Below are 18,599 nucleotides of genomic sequence, written 5' to 3' on the forward strand. Positions count from 1 at the left end.
GGAAAGAGAGATACCAAAGGTGTTTGTTCTGTTCTGTGCGAGAGACAGTAGATAGAGCATATAAGCCATGGATTCCCAACCTTTTTACTATCTCGTACCACTTGGACGCTCTGTAATATCACGCGTAACACTTTTTACAGAACAACTAATTTGATCGAATCATATTTTTATCCATTTTTAGCTTACAACTAGCATTATTTAACCCCATTTGTAGCTTAAGCTATAAGACAGTAGATTATATCTATCAAGAGCAATCGTTTGACATATTTAACGCCCACTGTCCCACAGCGTTCTACGCTTTACAAAGCAACTGCGCTCCTTATCGACAGATGAACAAAATATGAAGTTCTAAATCCACGGTTTTGTGAAAAAACGAAGCTACTCGCGTACCACCTGAAAAACCTTCGCGCACCACTGGTTTGGAACCCCCCTGATATAAGCAGACACAAGAAGAACGCAATGTATATAATATATGGGAACATCGTTCGGTAGATAAAGTAACCGCTAGACAGAGGTACAGAGTTTTTACTAACACATACCATGTAGTCTGCATTATACAGTGTTGAATCAAACAGTATTATTGAAACTTCTGGTGATAGTTTCGGTCCACATGGTTTGTCCGCCACTGTGATATGATGGGCAGTAATATCAGACTCAAGAGTGACACCTTTACATATTTTATACTCCGAAACAGGGTACAAAAATCGTAAATAGTGTTTTTTGTAACATAAATAAGTCTGACATTACTTTCTGGTGATGCACCCCACCCATAATAACTGGCATATAAATTTAGGTTCATGTCAACTTGAACATAAAACTTAAACTGACCATGGCCATCTCCAATTTAAATGAAACAAAATCAGATTCCACAAACTTTTTCCAACCATAGGAGATTTTTTGGGTTTTACCAACAAGATTAGCAAACGTATGATTATGAATAGTTGGCAAAGTGCTTCTCGCCTTAGGAGCAGGTCGTTCTTTGGGTACTGAATTACCAATTTGTTTTATTGGCAATTGTAATTTTGGAATGGCTCCATTTTTCAATTCCCTTCTATTTTCTCCTAGATAATAGTAAAAAATATTATTAATTGATTTTATAACTCAAAAAGATTAGCAAATGTCTAAGATCCTATTTACATTACACATAATTTTTGATAAAAAAATTTAATTACCGAAAAAACAAGCTTGCTTACTTTGATATTATATCAGATGAATGAAAGTGACTAGAACAAATCCTTACAGCATCTCGTTTATATAAACCCAAGATATGACAGTCGTTCCGAAATCCTAATACCGTATGATCTTTTCCAGGTTAGCAGCCCATTCAACTTGATCATTTTTACAATTTTTTTTGCAAGGGACATAAAATAGCGACACAACAGGTGTTCTATTGTCACAGTTTGGCAGACAGCACATTTGTGACATAATTTTTCAATGTGAATATTTCTATCATACAAAGTAACATTAGGGTATATTCTGCTGATACATACTATTGGTGCCGTACACCAGCGTTTATTTGAGAACTATTTTACAGGGCCAAGACACATTTCGATTAGGTAGTCAACTTGGAGCCTGTGAGGTATTTCCACGACAAACTATTTACATATATTGAACTAAAACAGTTTCTTGAGAAAAAAATGGGCGCTGGTCTAGAATCCTACCAGTTTTTTACAGTAACGAAACGAGTTGGGCAATAAAAATTGCAACAAGAAATAAATATGGGAGAATAAATATATTAAAAATACACCCAACAAAGCGCTCACCATTACCCAAATAATGTTAACAATATAACCCCTGGCCCCGGACAAAATTGTGGAAGATTATTTTTATTTTCATTTTAACTCGTTTTGATGTGGTACGGTTTTGGACAAGAATCCTACCACAGCGTTAAAACAATTATTTCTACAAAGCACAATATTTGGATCAGGGTGTCGGTTAGTGTTTGGTTGATGGCGTGTTAAGTGTTACGGTATTCTCATTAATTAACAATATTGCTGATTAACCTACCCAAACTCAAACGCTAACCCGTACCACACCCTAACCCAAATATTGTTCGTTGTAGACTTGTGGTAGGATTCTAGACCGCTCCTAAATGACTTAGCCTAAACTCAAATCAGGGTTGAAAAGCTTTCAACAATTTTTGGCGATCCCAGGCAAAAAAGGTGCTTAACCCTGTACCAATCAGAGGCTGTTTATGACATAAAACGGAACTACGAGTGTACTCTACGACCTTGAAACTTCGTTGTTTCTTCATATGCTTCAGCGCGTGACAGACGACCAAACGAATTCGCCATTTTCCTCAACTTTCCACTCATTGGTTTAAATCTCTTTGGTCTGCATCATACAGTATTGGATTTACCCACTTTGCTGCTTAGCATTTTTTATTTAGCCTACTATTTAGTGTCCGGGCACATTTAAATAAAAGGGTTCTTGGTTTAACTTTTTCTACTTGTCTATCTTAAGATTTAGAAATCGGTCGTTCATAATGGCAAGTGCCGCTAGGGGAAAAAAATGCATTTTGAAAACTTGAAATCACAAACCAAAGCGATTCCAGCAAAACTATTGGCCCGTAACGAATATAAGTGTTGTTAATTCGTTTTTTACAATCAAACGCCAATTTAATTGTTCTGTAAATTAATTAACATTTTAGCTCGCTTTGAGACCTAAACTCCAAACTTAAACTATTAAATTGAAGTTTAAACAGTAAAGGCCCGTTTAGGCGCTGGTCTAGAATCCTACCACTTTTTTTTTTTTTTTTTTTTTTTTAGTGGTAAAAGGTACAGTAGCAAAATTTAGTTTTTTAAATGTAAATTCCAAAGGTAACAATAAAGCTGGTTAGGCTGGCCATTTTTTCCCAAAGGCGAAAGCATTTTCCCAATAAATTTGTACAGGGGGGTATTATCTTGCAAGTGGCGTCACCTGGCGTATTTTATTGAAGGTCACGGTCATATATGTTTGCATTTTGCCCGAAAATTTAGAATTGTGTAGCTGCCCTTGTGCTGGGTCTACCCTAATGATAAACACACCGTCAGAAAGAACCAACCCTCTTCTGTACAGCGAGAGCCAAAATAAACCCCTATATGCATGGTGCGACGCCTAGCGGAACTCTTAGCGTACCCTATATTATAAAATACTTGCCACTAGGTGGCAGCACAGAAACTCTGGTCGAGTCTTGGGGTAGCCTTATTCTATTCCTAAAACGTAACTATGAGTGCTTAGTGCATTAGCCTTTCTTTACAGAGTCCATTCTTTGAGGGTAATTTGGCTGGAATATCTACGGCCGCCCAGCATAGGAAATTGCATTGACGTGCGCAAGTCTAGAATCCTACCACAATACTTCGGCTTTTTGCCCGAATTTAGAATTGTGTAGCTGCCCTTGTGCTGGGTCTACCCTAATGATAAACACACCGTCAGAAAGAGCCAACCCTCTTCTGTACAGCGAGAGCCAAAATAAACCCCTATATGCATGGTGCGACGCCAAGCGGAACTCTTAGCGTACCCTATATTAGAAAATACTTGCCACTAGGTGGCAGCACAGAAACTCTGGTCGAGTCTTGGGGTAGCCTTATTCTATTCCTAAAACGTAACTATGAGTGCTTAGTGCATTAGCCTTTCTTTACAGAGTCCATTCTTTAAGGGTAATTTGGCTGGAATATCTAAGGCCGCCTAGCATAGGAAATTGCATTGACGTGCGCAAGTCTAGAATCCTACCACAATACTTCGGCTTTTTGCCCGAATTTAGAATTGTGTAGTTGCCCTTGTGCTGGGTCTACCCTAATGATAAACACACCGTCAGAAAGAGCCAACCCTCTTCTATACAGCGAGAGCCAAAACAAACCCCTATATGCATGGTGCGACGCCTAGCGGAACTATTAGCGTACCCTTTATTATAAATCTCTTGCCACTAGGTGGCAGCACAGAAACTCTGATCGAGTCTTGGGGTAGCCTTATTCTATTCCTAAAACGTAACTATGAGTGCTTAGTGCATTAGCCTTTCTTTACAGAGTCCATTCTTTGAGGGTAATTTGGCTGGAATATCTACGGCCGCCTAGCATAGGAAATTGCATTGACGTGCGCAAGTCTAGAATCCTACCACTATACTTCGGCTTTTTGCCCGAATTTAGAATTGTGTAGTTGCCCTTGTGCTGGGTCTACCCTAATGATAAACACACCGTCAGAAAGAGCCAACCCTCTTCTATACAGCGAGAGCAAAAACAAACCCCTCTATGCATGGTGCGACGCCTAGCGGAACTCTTAGCGTACCCTATATTATAAATCTCTTGCCACTAGGTGGCAGCACAGAAACTTTGGTCGAGTCTTGGGGTAGCCTTATTCTATTCCTAAAACGTAACTATGAGTGCTTAGTGCATTAGCCTTTCTTTACAGAGTCCATTCTTTGAGGGTAATTTGGCTGGAATATCTAAGGCCGCTTAGCATAGGAAATTGCATTGACGTGCGCAAGTCTAGAATCCTACCACAATACTTCGGCTTTTTGCCCGAATTTAGAATTGTGTAGCTGCCCTTGTGCTGGGTCTATCCTAATGATAAACACACCGTCAGAAAGAGCCAACCCTCTTCTGTACAGCGAGAGCCAAAATAAACCCCTATATGCATGGTGCGACGCCAAGCGGAACTCTTAGCGTACCCTATATTAGAAAATACTTGCCACTAGGTGGCAGCACAGAAACTCTGGTCGAGTCTTGGGGTAGCCTTATTCTATTCATAAAACGTAACTATGAGTGCTTAGTGCATTAGCCTTTCTTTACAGAGTCCATTCTTTGAGGGTAATTTGGCTGGAATATCTACGGCCGCCCAGCATAGGAAATTGCATTGACGTGCGCAAGTCTAGAATCCTACCACAATACTTCGGCTTTTTGCCCGAATTTAGAATTGTGTAGTTGCCCTTGTGCTGGGTCTACCCTAATGATAAACACACCGTCAGAAAGAGCCAACCCTCTTCTATACAGCGAGAGCCAAAATAAACCCCTATATGCATGGTGCGACGCCTAGCGGAACTCTTAGCGTACCCTTTATTATAAATCTCTTGCCACTAGGTGGCAGCACAGAAACTCTGATCGAGTCTTGGGGTAGCCTTATTCTATTCCTAAAACGTAACTATGAGTGCTTAGTGCATTAGCCTTTCTTTACAGAGTCCATTCTTTGAGGGTAATTTGGCTGGAATATCTACGGCCGCCTAGCATAGGAAATTGCATTGACGTGCGCAAGTCTAGAATCCTACCACTATACTTCGGCTTTTTGCCCGAATTTAGAATTGTGTAGTTGCCCTTGTGCTGGGTCTACCCTAATGATAAACACACCGTCAGAAAGAGCCAACCCTCTTCTATACAGCGAGAGCAAAAACAAACCCCTATATGCATGGTGCGACGCCTAGCGGAACTCTTAGCGTACCCTATATTATAAATCTCTTGCCACTAGGTGGCAGCACAGAAACTTTGGTCGAGTCTTGGGGTAGCCTTATTCTATTCCTAAAACGTAACTATGAGTGCTTAGTGCATTAGCCTTTCTTTACAGAGTCCATTCTTTGAGGGTAATTTGGCTGGAATATCTACGGCCGCCTAGCATAGGAAATTGCATTGACGTGCGCAAGTCTAGAATCCTACCACAATACTTCGGCTTTTTGCCCGAATTTAGAATTGTGTAGCTGCCCTTGTGCTGGGTCTACCTTAATGATAAACAACCGTCAGAAAGAGCCAACCCTCTTCTGTACAGCGAGAGCCAAAATAAACCCCTATATGCATGGTGCGACGCCTAGCGGAACTCTTAGCGTACCCTATATTATAAAATACTTGCCACTAGGTGGCAGCACAGAAACTCTGGTCGAGTCTTGGGGTAGCCTTATTCTATTCCTAAAACGTAACTATGGGTGCTTAGTGCATTAGCCTTTCTTTACAGAATCCATTCTTTGAGGGTAATTTGGCTGGAATATCTACGGCCGCCTACCATACGAAATTGCATCGACGCATGGGCAAGTCTAATCCTACCATTGGATACCATTCTACGTCATGTCTTAAATATTGAAAGTACGGCGATGTCTACCATTTCTATAAAGCTTCGGACAAAACTCGGTCTGAAACAAGCGATAGCAAGCCAAAAAGGAATAGCGACAAAAACAAGATATGTTCCAAAAATAAGTTTTCGGCCTAAATAACAAAGCAAAGTAAAGTTCATAAATTCGCATTACAGTCGTACGTAGCCTAACGTATCTTAACTGAAATCCGTAGTCCCAAGTCCAATATTAAATCAGCAGCCTTGGTTTATTGTATTTATTGTGCAGGTTCAGAGAATTTGGATATGGAAAGGGACGCATAAATACACAACATATTTTCTATTTTGTGAAGCTTAAACGTCTTTTAAATAAAAGAAATAAAATCTAGTTTTCTTGCAACACCCGTATTAAAAAATATGCTAAAATACGCTAAAAGTGTTGATTAGTAATTCTCCTGCTTATTTTGTCGTTTTACACTTCAATGTTTTAAAAAGGACTGACGAAAAATCAAAATGCCCTCCGTCAGGATTGAACGTTTTTGGTGGAAAACCTACAGAAATGCACCAGGTAAGTAAACGAGCTAATATTACAACCAGCCGAGAGCACAGCAATGTTTTATAATTCAATGCAAAAAAATATGTTTTTTATTGTACTAAGTTGTTTTGTATTCTTGCGCTTAATGTTCATCTGAAAAAAAAACGCTTAAAGTTAACTCCTCTTAAGGGGTCACTAAACGTTTTTATTTATGAAAGGCTGTTTTAGTATAATAATGGAAAACATTGCTTAATATTTAAAATTTGTATCGTATTTTATTGACTTGATTATTACTTAACTTGACACACATAAAAAATGTAAAGCATATATTTTGTGCTTTACAAATATGTCGTTCAGTTCACAATAAAATCGAAATTTAGTTTTTTTATTGTACAGTAACACAACTTGCATTTAGCCTTAAACCACGAGAGAGAACTTACTCGGACGGTAGTTGGGTTACCGCTGGTTAAAACGTAACTTAGGTTGGAAAAAGTTTAAATACTTGAAAAGTAACAAATTTTTGCATACAGTCCAAATAGACCTGTTACAAAATCCGGATGCTTTGCGGCGAGGTCAACACAACATACGGCTGCACAACCTTTTATGCTTTCTTCGTACGCCCGAGCACCGCGAGCATGTTATAACGTGTTTTGATTTAAAAATTTCATTTTAAATATGCGCAGACGTGCTTTTGCTACGTCAGAGTCTGCAGATTAGTTTTTTGTGTGAGTCACAACATACAGTGATTTTTTTTAAATATTGTGACAAACATGGTCAGAGCACACCAGGACTATAGCTCCAACAAAAAATAACTTTTAGCCTTTATACTTTGTTTATAGTCTGTTTTTAAAAATCTATTTAGCCCTAAGGCATTATACATTCCACGGAATGTTGCGCCTTGTGACATATAAACTCTAAAGAGCATAATTTTTGATAAATTTAACTATTATTGGCGTTATGTTGAGCAATATGGAAAAGTCTTGTACTAACGTATATTGAAAGTTTTGTCAATTAAACTAAACAGAAGCAATTTTTTCAGATTTTGTGCAATTAAACTGGATTTCTACTGCCTATCTGCGCACGAAAGTGTCTTTACGTATCTTTGTAACGATGTTCCTTCACATTGGCATGGCTTCCCCAAACAAAAATCATGAATTCGCCATTGGCTCACAAATGATGGTATTATTTAGTTTTAACAAACGTTGCTCAACAAACATTGTGGCAGTCAAACATTGTCCATTTTTTCCATTTTAAAAATAAAGTACAGTGAAAATGTGCGAAAGCTTGTCGAGAATCAAATACAATTTGTCTTTATACAGTGCCACCTGATCTCTCTAGTACAGTAAATGTAACACTATCACGCGGTCCACAACTACATGACGAAACTGAAATATTAAGGGGGTATACTTTTGGTATTTGTAACTTCAAGAATTTTACAAAAAGGCGGTAATAGTGGAAATGGCAAATCTATTTAAACATTGATTTTTATTATGCTATCTATTGTAAGCAGAACAGAGACTATATACCTAATGAAATATATTAAGGTTATGATAATTCCCGTTTAGGAGGACTTATTGTATTTTCAAAATTGCCGCCGCGATCTGAATGGATGATGTCGGGAACTTCATGAAGTCATCCAGCAGTTGTACAATACGCTGGCCGTTTATGTTGTTGTTTGCGTACGCAGGGGTCAAGCTCAAATATATTTGCTATACACATCACATGCTACGAGGACATATTGGTACCCGTGGCAGGTTAAAGGTAGCGGCCCCATGATGTCGACTTCTTCGCAAGATGGTACCAATGGGGCTTTTGGTGTTTTCGAGGGTTTCTTGTTGAATTCACACTCACGACATTCCATGCAATACCGTTCAGTCTCCTCGCGCCAGCCTGGCCTGAAGTGTCGTTCCGCGACCTTGGCGCATGTTTTACGGATCCCCAGGTGACCACCGCCTAGTTTAGCATCGTGAAGTAAGGCAAGGATTTTGAGACTTAGTTCACGCAAGGTAACACGCAATCTCGCCCATTGTCAAACCACTAGAGGCACGAACATCGATAGTGGCAACCTTCGGCGCATCGGTCAACTGGTCTTCGCCTATTCGACTAAGAGCGTCTGCATTTTTATGTTTGACACCCGGGCGATGCATTAGATTAAAATCGTATTGAAAAAAAAATGTATACCTCTTTCTTGAAAAGGGCGCACTTCTTGGGCTTGAGTGTCAGGCCCGCGTCGGCAAGCCGTTGTAGCACGCCCTCCAGTTGTACCAGATGCTCCTGAAAGGTGCGCCCATACACTATGGTGTCATCCAATTAAGCGAGTACTCCTTGCCATTTAAAACAATACGCATTAGACCCATTGGCATCACATTGAACTCAAGCAGACCCATGTGGCTCGCGAAAGCGGTCTTTTTGCGGGAACTTTTATCCACAGGAATTTGCCAATACCCAAATTTTAAATCGAGTGTACTAAAATAGGTGGAGTTAGACAAAAGATCGAGGCTTTCGTCTACTCGTGGTATAGGGTAGCTGTTTTTCTTTGTCACCTTATTAAGGCCCCGATAATCAATGCAAAAACGAGTTTCACCTGACTTTTTCCTCACAAGTACGATCGAGCTTGACCATGGGGATGATGATAAACGGATAAGACCCTGGGTCTTCATCTCGTGGACGATTTCCTCCACTTTCTTCTTTTTGGGTGGTGCCATCCGACGAAAGGGTTGTCGCACTGGGCGAACATCTCCGGTGTTAATCACGTGCTCGGCGAGATCAGTCCGTCCTATTTCTGTTGAGTGGGTCGCGAACGATCTGCGATATTGTTGCAGCAAGGTCTGTACCCGTGCGAGCTCGCTTGTTGTAAGACCGCCACCAATTTCAATTTCGTCTGTAAAATCCTTCAGGTTTTCTTAAGTTCGGTATACGGAGCTGACGCTCTGTTGGGCAGGACAAGAAAAGTCAACGCATCTCTGGTCATTACAATAACATGTGTGTGTAACGACTCGACTGTGACACAAGTACCACTTTGAATGCATGCGACATTCCCGGATGTTAAAATGGGCGAAAGTGTGGCAACGCGAGTGCTTTCAGGCAGCTCGATTGCGTCGTCGGTAAAATTCGCTATTCGAGTCTGGACTAAACAGCCTTTAGTTGTCCCTAAATATGACCCAATCATTGTACCATATTTATCCATTATCTCGGGTTTCCCTTCAATAAGTACAGAATGGGTAGGTACTGGAGACGTTCAGAACTATGAATAAAATAGGCTGGGACACAAACCTCTGTGGACGGTAAGCTCAGGACTTTATCTTTAAAAAAGACGTCTCGTCTTCCCAGCTTGAATGGCATATCGAGCAGAGGTGCGCGGCTGTTGTCGATTTTCAAGGTCTTGTTGCGGTAACAAACGGCGCACTCCTGCGTTTCTAGGAAATCTATTCCAAGAATGCAATCGAATGAAATAGAGTCACAAACAAAAACATTCATACGTAACTCTTTAGCAGCAACTGTAAGTTGTACTGGAAGTAAACCATCCATATTTAGTTTGTGGCCGTCAGCATTGGCGAATGACAGGGTTTCGGGACACTTCGACAAGTTACGTTTAACTTTTGCCTTCAAACAGTTCCACATTTTTCTCGTAATGATGGTAACTGCTGAACCCGTATCAACTAGGGCGCACACTTACAGGTTTTCGAATCTGGTTGCGCCTGGCGCATATAGTTAGGCCGTACAAAGCAGGGTTGTTTAACGTCCTTGTGTTAATGTAACTTCATGTCTAAAACAGAGGTCGGAAACCTACGGCCCACCGGTGAAAATCATCCGGCCGGCAAACTTTTTTACAAACTGTACACGAGGCCATGCCCGATCTTTTCAACTGTCTTAATTTAACTATACGAAAATGCACAAAATGTTCGCGCCCCGCGCGTATCTAATTTGACTTTGAGTTATAAGGTGACGTGCGCATGATAAATTTCTTTCAAATGAATTCGCTGATGTATTCTATCGTGTTCAACATTAACAAAAAGAGTATAATGAATATGCTGATGTTTCGTTTTCTGTGTGCCAACTGCGTTACGCCTCTTTGTAAATTAAAAGGTTTGCCGATTTAAATCAAACAAACGCATTTTTTTTGCGATGCGCGCGTTGCCTTTTGTTTTAGTATAGCTAGACTCATTTTTAACTGATCAAACATTTAGGCCGTCCCCGATTAAGAATAATTATAAGTGCTTTATAACAAATTTTTATAATAAAATTTTTAATGGAAATTTAATACGGACCGCCATGAACTTGCTGAGTTTGGTTTTACCCGCGACTAGGTCAAGGTTGCCGACCTCTGCAACTTTTGGGAGTTGGTGGGGCTGCAACCCCAGGAACACATATTGGTTGCTAAATTTTCATCCGAATGAGACATCGCAAGTAGTCAAGCCCAAGGCTTTTTTCAGTTGTGTTGCACAACCCTTTCTCTTTTAAAATGAACAAAACGCATAACACAGATTTGTCTTTATAAATAGAAACACAATAAGTTACTGTGTTTTTTTAGCAAAGCTATATTATTAAAAAGAACCCGAAGTATTCGGGTCGCGAGACCTCGGTACTAGTAATTTTGTGTCGCGCCAAAAGGTATTTGCGGGCCCCTGTTCTAGGGGACGGGTGCCGACACACTAAAGCCGTCCTGCGCTAAGTTATGCACGCAGTTGGGTTATGGGACGCGGAGTCGAGACTGGGTCGCTACCGTGCTGTTCAGTAAACTATAGACCGCGAATAAAAATGCGAAGAACCAAACAACCCTAATGTAAATATAAAATAACCCTGTAGTTAAATAAAATAACCCGGTATTTGGCCAACACTTTGTTTTCGTAGTACTTTTGTTACTCTAAAATTGACTTTGATGTGATAAACCCACTTTTTATCCTACGATTTAGCTGTTTTGAAGCAGGCGACTGTAATGCATGTACAACCGCCTGAAAATGGAAATTCGTGACCCACTTTTGGAACCGACCAAGGAGGTAAGAAATAGATACTTTTTCTTCGAAGCTTCGTCAAGTAAAGACACTAAATAATTTTCATGAGGAAAAATATAATTCTAAGAATGCTTTCGCTATTTCTATATATGCGGCATGCGTGCTAGGAGCGATCGACGATTTTCGTTAGGTCATGAAATGTTTAAAGATGACGACAAAAAGCATCGTCAAAAAGTAATGCGATAAGGAGACTACTGGCAAAATGGTGCGCGCGAGGCGCGAAAAAATTGCGTATTTGACGAAACAGAATACTGCATTTATAAGCGTACAATGTTTTTTAACTGGATAAATTTGTTTAGAATTGAACGATGGAAATGTCCAGGGCGTTAACCTTTAGTCCAGCGTGGTGCGCCATGGAAGGCTGCTAGGTGCGCCGCGAGCGAAGGGAGAAAGCATGTCGAAATAAGTCCAAAATTAATCGGAATAAGACTTTAATGGCCAACATAGCGTTTTTAGTCCCAAATGCTTTAAGACCCTTTAAAGATATGCAACTGTAAAACCCATATAATAAAAAATGCAGGCAATTTGAGAGAAATATCGGTACACCTCAAAAATTTCGCGCTCGCTTCGCTCGTAAGGTGCGCCGCCACGTTTTGCATACGTCTCTAGGTGCGCCCCCAAGTAAAAAAGGTTAAGAAACACTGCTTTAGTCACATGCCAGTGAAATCCTGTAAAACAATACTTTGCCGAAGCGCTATATATTTCATCGTTCATTTACCTTAAAGTAATGGCAAAAAAAAAATTTATATAGGGTCGAACTTTTTATATTATGTTTACCGGTACTTTAAAAAGACGTGAAACAAAACGCTAACGTAACCTACAAGTTAGCAAAACAGCTATTTCAGAAAGTTCCATGCGTACTGCGACTTTCTAACCGGTTTAACACAATACCAAAATTAGGCGTTCTTGGCACCACTGGATTAAAACTTGATGGGCGATAGTAAACCGGTTAATTTATTTAATAATGTAACTAGGCCTATAACCAAACAATTGCAATATGTTTACTGATCGTCGGTCAGTTATATTTCTTTGATTAAACCCTGAACTTTACGTATTACAATAATTTAACAGTTTTTCGCGGGCCATAAAAAAATGATGTCGCGGGCCACATGTGGCCCGCGGGCCTGGGTTTGGACCACCCTGGTCTAAATCTTACAAAAAGAGTTGTCTTATTTTTGTTTTTTTATTTTGTTACTTTTGATCTCTATGTATATAATTAATTAAAAAAAGTGTTAGATTTCGTTAAACGTAAAACCCTATTCGTATTTAAGATTACATACTGGCAAAATTGCCTTCTTTTGGAACGATGAAAATATGGTAGGCCTCGGTGTAATGAGGTTATAAAAATGTGCATCGTAGTCACTTTAGCTTTGCAGGGTTTATTAGGTATAGAGTTTATAGACAGATCGCCAACAATGCTCTTTGTGGACGCATCCGGCATTTCAAACCTATGCGATAAGCATTTATTACGTCACAGTTAAAACACGACTTTGTGAATTATTTTTCACGAGGACGATCATTTTGTTAAAAACATTTTGAACCATGGATCGTTCAATGTTAAGCTTACGTTCTTTTTCTAATGGACCTCTCCGAACTTTCGATTCAGCCTTGGCGTGGGCGCGGAGCAAGGGCATTATAGCAGAACGTATGGAATGTCCAAGCTGTAAGATCCAAATGGAACAAAAAGTTTTGCGATCGTCCCAAGACGGATTGGTTTGGCGCTGTCCAAAACGAGTAAGTTAGTTAATAAGATAACTATTAAATGCCCGTGGTTGTTAGACTCTTCAAGCGTATATTTTAAACTTGATTTAATTGTGTCAAATAACTGCATTATTGGTTGTCATTAGATATAACGAGATTACGCACACTATCCTAATAAAACATGGATGCTTTTGTTAAACGATGTTATTATGTTCTTGATATCTAGTAATTTGTTATGAATTACATCGGTATCCAAACTATATTTTTAAAACCTGTACTTTGGAAACCACGCTTTGTTAGTGTAAACAAATTTTTTTTTTTTATAGAATTGTAGAACAATTTTCTCTTTGAGAAAAGGATCCTTTTTTAAAGGATCCAACGTCGACTTGGAAACACTTTTTGAGTTGGTGTACCATTGGTCATTTAAAGCTTCAACTATAGATATTCTCCGCCACACTGCCCTGTCAAAACAAACTGTTACAGATTGGCGAAATTTCTTGAGAGAAGTATAACTACTATGTTTATCGTTTTGTGTGTTTTTGCGTGTGTGTATGTGTGTGTGTGTGTCTGGATGTGTGTGTGTGTGTGTGTGTGTGTGTGTGTGTGTGTGTGTGTGTTAAAGTTTTATGAAAATTATGTTTTTCACAGATTTGTTCAGAAGATTTAATGGCTACAAGGACCATGATAGGCGGCGTCGGCCACGTCGTTGCAATCGACGAATCGCTGGTGGCTCGGCGTAAGCCAAGCGCCAATGCGCAGGCACGGCCAATACCCCAATTGTGGGTATTTGGCGGCGTCGACATTGATACCAAGTGAGTTCATTTAATACCATCAACTTACCGTATACACATGTTTGTTGCGATATCACTGCATTTTATTCATGTTTTTCAAGAGAATGCTTCATGCAAATTGTCGAAAAACGGGACCGCGCCACCCTACAGCCAATTATATTGGAAAACATCGACCAAGGCACAACAATATGGTCCGACATGTGGCGCGCCTACGACAACTTGTCCTGTAAGTTCAAAACAATGTAGGGTTTTTAGCTTTAGCTGCTGCGCTATATTCGTTTATAAAAAAATAATTGATGAGATAATACTTTTTTCCAGCTATAGGGTTCCAGCACGAGACGGTGAACCATTCAATAGAATTTGTATCACCAGCTGGCGTTCACACAAACCATATCGAAAGTTTGTGGTGTGCAACAAAACGCTACATAAAAAGTGTGAACGGCGCTCCGGCACATCTCATTCCAGGCTACCTAGATGAGTTTATGTGGCGCCGGCAGCGCGACCCGGATCGCTATTTTGAGGACATTTTGGCAGCCATCGCCAGAAATCCTAAATACAGTTTTTAAATGTGCAAAATTTTGTTTCACTGTCAAACAGATAATCCAACAGCTAAGTTCCATTATAAGGTAGTCAGACATTTTAGTATAAACTTCAAAATACTTTTACTTGCGCACGTCAATGCAATTTCCTATGCTAGGCGGCCGTATATATTCCAGCCAAATTACCGTCAAAGAATGGACTCTGTAAAGAAAGGCTAATGCACTAAGCACTCATAGTTACGTTTTAGGAATAGAATAAGGCTACCCCAAGACTCGACCAGAGTTTCTGTGCTGCCACCTAGTGGCAAGTATTTTATAATATAGGGTACGCTAAGAGTTCCGCTAGGCGTCGCACCATGCATATAGGGGTTTATTTTGGCTCTCGCTGTACAGAAGAGGGTTGGCTCTTTCTGACGGTGTGTTTATCATTAAGGTAGACCCAGCACAAGGGCAGCTACACAATTCTAAATTCGGGCAAAAAGCCGAAATATTGTGGTAGGATTCTAGACTTGCGCACGTCAATGCAATTTCCTATGCTAGGCGGCCGTAGATATTCCAGCCAAATTACCGTCAAAGAATGGACTCTGTAAAGAAAGGCTAATGCACTAAGCACTCATAGTTACGTTTTAGGAATAGAATAAGGCTACCCCAAGACTCGACCAGAGTTTCTGTGCTGCCACCTAGTGGCAAGTATTTTCTAATATAGGGTACGCTAAGAGTTCCGCTAGGCGTCGCACCATGCATATAGGGGTTTATTTTGGCTCTCGCTGTACAGAAGAGGGTTGGCTCTTTCTGACGGTGTGTTTATCATTAGGGTAGACCCAGCACAAGGGCAGCTACACAATTCTAAATTTTCGGGCAAAATGCAAACATATATGACCGTGACCTTCAATAAAATACGCCAGGTGTCGCCACTTGCAAGATAACACCCCCCTGTAGAAATTTATTGGGAAAATCTTTCGCCTTTGGGAAAAATATGGCCAGCCTAACCAGCTTTATTGTTACCTTTGGAATTTACATTTAAAAATTAAATTTTGCTACTGTACCTTTTTCCGCTAAAAAAAAAAAAAAAAAAAAAAAAAAAAAAAAGTGGTAGGATTCTAGACCAGCGCCCCCGTTTACACTACAGCTGCACTGAGCTGCACTGGGCGTGCAATTGTTTACACTGCAGCTGCATTGGGAGTGAAATTGTTTTCACTACAGCTGCAGTGAGCTGCGCTGGGCGTAAAAATCGCTCCAAAACGTGTTTCTATAGCTGCACTGGGCTTGAGTATAGCAAAGCTTGAAACGCTCTCCACGATAGAATTTAAATGCAACTTACGCTTTGCTCAGCTCAGTACAGCTGTAGTGTAAACGGGCCTTAACATTGATGCTGGATTGCCACTTTGCATTCCATTGCCCTCTTGCGTACAGCTAAACGAGTTGTTTCAAAATAAAGTCCCAGAGACAAGTCATTTGCATAATAATTGCAAGTCTAGTTATTTTTAATAATTAACGAGTAAAGTCATTGTTATAGGCCATAGCAAGTCAGTTCCAAGTTTAATCATGGCTATTGGTATCAAAACTATGCTAAATTTATACCAGAAGCTACACAGCACAAAAGCCAGCACAAACAAATACAAAGGCAAAAATAAACATATTTACGACAAAAATTAAAAAAAAAAAATTATACCACGATACTAAGAATTGTCTATACATTATAAATTTAATAAAAAATTATAAAAATATAAAGAAATATTAATATTCATAATTAATATTTGCAATAAAATAAGGAAAAAAAGCTTGATCCATTATTTTAACTAACAAATTCGGGTTGCGCAAGAAAATACCTTTCCAGTGATATAAAACTTGCTATAAGTTTAAGGGGGGAAAGTATTTAATAGCGCCGATAACCGATATTAATGTTCATAACCGATCGCGGCCATCTTGATACTGCTCCAGACTGCTCGATTCTAATCTTTATCGCGGCGATTTTTAAACGGCTCCAGTCTAGTCAATTCGACTCGGAATCGAACAAGATTTTTACACGCTGCTTCTGTCTACTCTATCTTCTTAAGGAAAGGAATTTTGAAGAAAAAATTAAAGTTTAAAAAATTCATATTTACAACTACACAGACGAAATATCGTGATTTTTCATCCTGGTAACATCCGGCCAAAACGATTCGATATTGCCAACTGCCCCAATAATGACTTATATTAAGAGGAGGACAGTGGTCACACCTTTCTAATGATACCCCATTTGTTATAATTTTGGCTTGGATAAGTGGTTCAGTCGGCGATAGACGATAATCGATATTAATATTCATAACCGATCGCGGCAAATTTTCAAATGGCTCTAGATTGCTCAATTCAATTTGAATTTGAACGAGATTTTCACACGCTACTTTTGTCTACTCTATCTTCTTAAGGAAAGAAATTTTGAAGAAAAAAATTAAAGTTTAAAAAATTCATATTTACAACTACACAGACGAAATATCGTGATTTTTCATCCTGGTAACATCCGGCCAAAACGATTCGATATTGCCAACTGCCCCAATAATGACCTATATTAAGAGGAGGACAGTGGTCACACCTTTCTAATGATACCCCATTTGTTATAATTTTGGCTTGGATAAGTGGTTCAGTCGGCGATAGACGATAATCGATATTAATATTCATAACCGATCGCGGCAAATTTTCAAATGGCTCTAGATTGCTGTCTATATTTTTGAAGATAGTTCCCACAAATATAAAAGATATATTACACTTATTTCCAAATATTAACAGAAATAAGCAAACATACTTTTAAATTTGGGTTATTGTTATTTTTTGTGAAGCCAAATGAAAAATTGTTAATATTTTTAGGCAATTTTTTTAAAACAATTCATAAAGAAGAATCTTACCAAATATTTGTTCATCGTTTGTTGTTTTTTTAACATTGTTTGCAAAACCAGGGTTCGTCGTTGTTATCAATTGCTCCTTGAGGAACATGTGTTTGAACACATTCCCTGTGGAACCATTCCTTACAACTGCTGCATTCTATTAAGAAAAGCGCTCTGTTATCGGCTAATCTACAATTACAGTAAATGTTAGTCTGTATAGCTAAAGGCTTTCTTTGTAAACCTGATCTATTCCTACGCGTAAAAAAGGGGCAACAGTGCGATTAAAAACCATTTTCTGAATCTCACTGCGGAGTGCTACCTCTTTAAATATTACCTGTTTCGGTTTGATGTCGGATAGTAGTGCAACTGCGAATGTTACTGCAAAAGGACCACAATTGGAGCTTCCCTTCTGTTGGCATACCTTGGGAAATTCGAATTCGATGTTTTTATCATTTTTAAAGTAAACAAGTTTTGACAATTTAAATAAATCGTCTGAACTATATACGCTATAACAACTGTCATATATTTGTACAGAATTACACTTGGTTGAAAAAATATTAGACGCCGTTACCCAATGATTAGAATGTACATTTAAAATTTGAACAAACTTTCCAACTGGAGAATGTACCGAAGGAAAATTAAACGGGGTCTCATAAGCATGAATGCTTTGTAACCCTCCAATTTCGGGATATTGTTTGGCCATAATGTGCATTAGTGAATCAATATGCCTGTCGCTTAGCCAAGTGTCTTTTGACAATAACTCCATATGGTCATTTTGATCCATGTTGAAACTGGGTTGATATTTTACACCACAGCAACGGCGTCCCCAGCAACTAACAGGTAAGTGTGAATTACATTGGTGGTCTGTAGGTTGTTTAGTATTTTCCGGCGCCTTTCCGCGCCTTTTAGGACTAGAGCTTCTCAAGTCCTTTGAAGGAGCTCGAAGATATTTTCCAACCGTCCTATCTGGCCCTGCGATTCTGGGTTTCTTTGCCCAGCTTTCCTCCTCCTGTGGCTGGACGACTGCCCTCTTACGCCTGGATTTTTGCGCCAACCGAATGTTATCTCTAAATTCACGAACTAAAGCAACGCTGTGATCAACGCAATATTCATACTACCCGTGTCTGGCACATCATCAGTAATTTGGGCGTCTG

The sequence above is a fragment of the Ascidiella aspersa genome, chromosome 4 (assembly GCF_963924565.1).
Source record: "Ascidiella aspersa chromosome 4, kaAscAspe10.2, whole genome shotgun sequence".
Lineage (NCBI taxonomy): Eukaryota > Metazoa > Chordata > Ascidiacea > Phlebobranchia > Ascidiidae > Ascidiella > Ascidiella aspersa.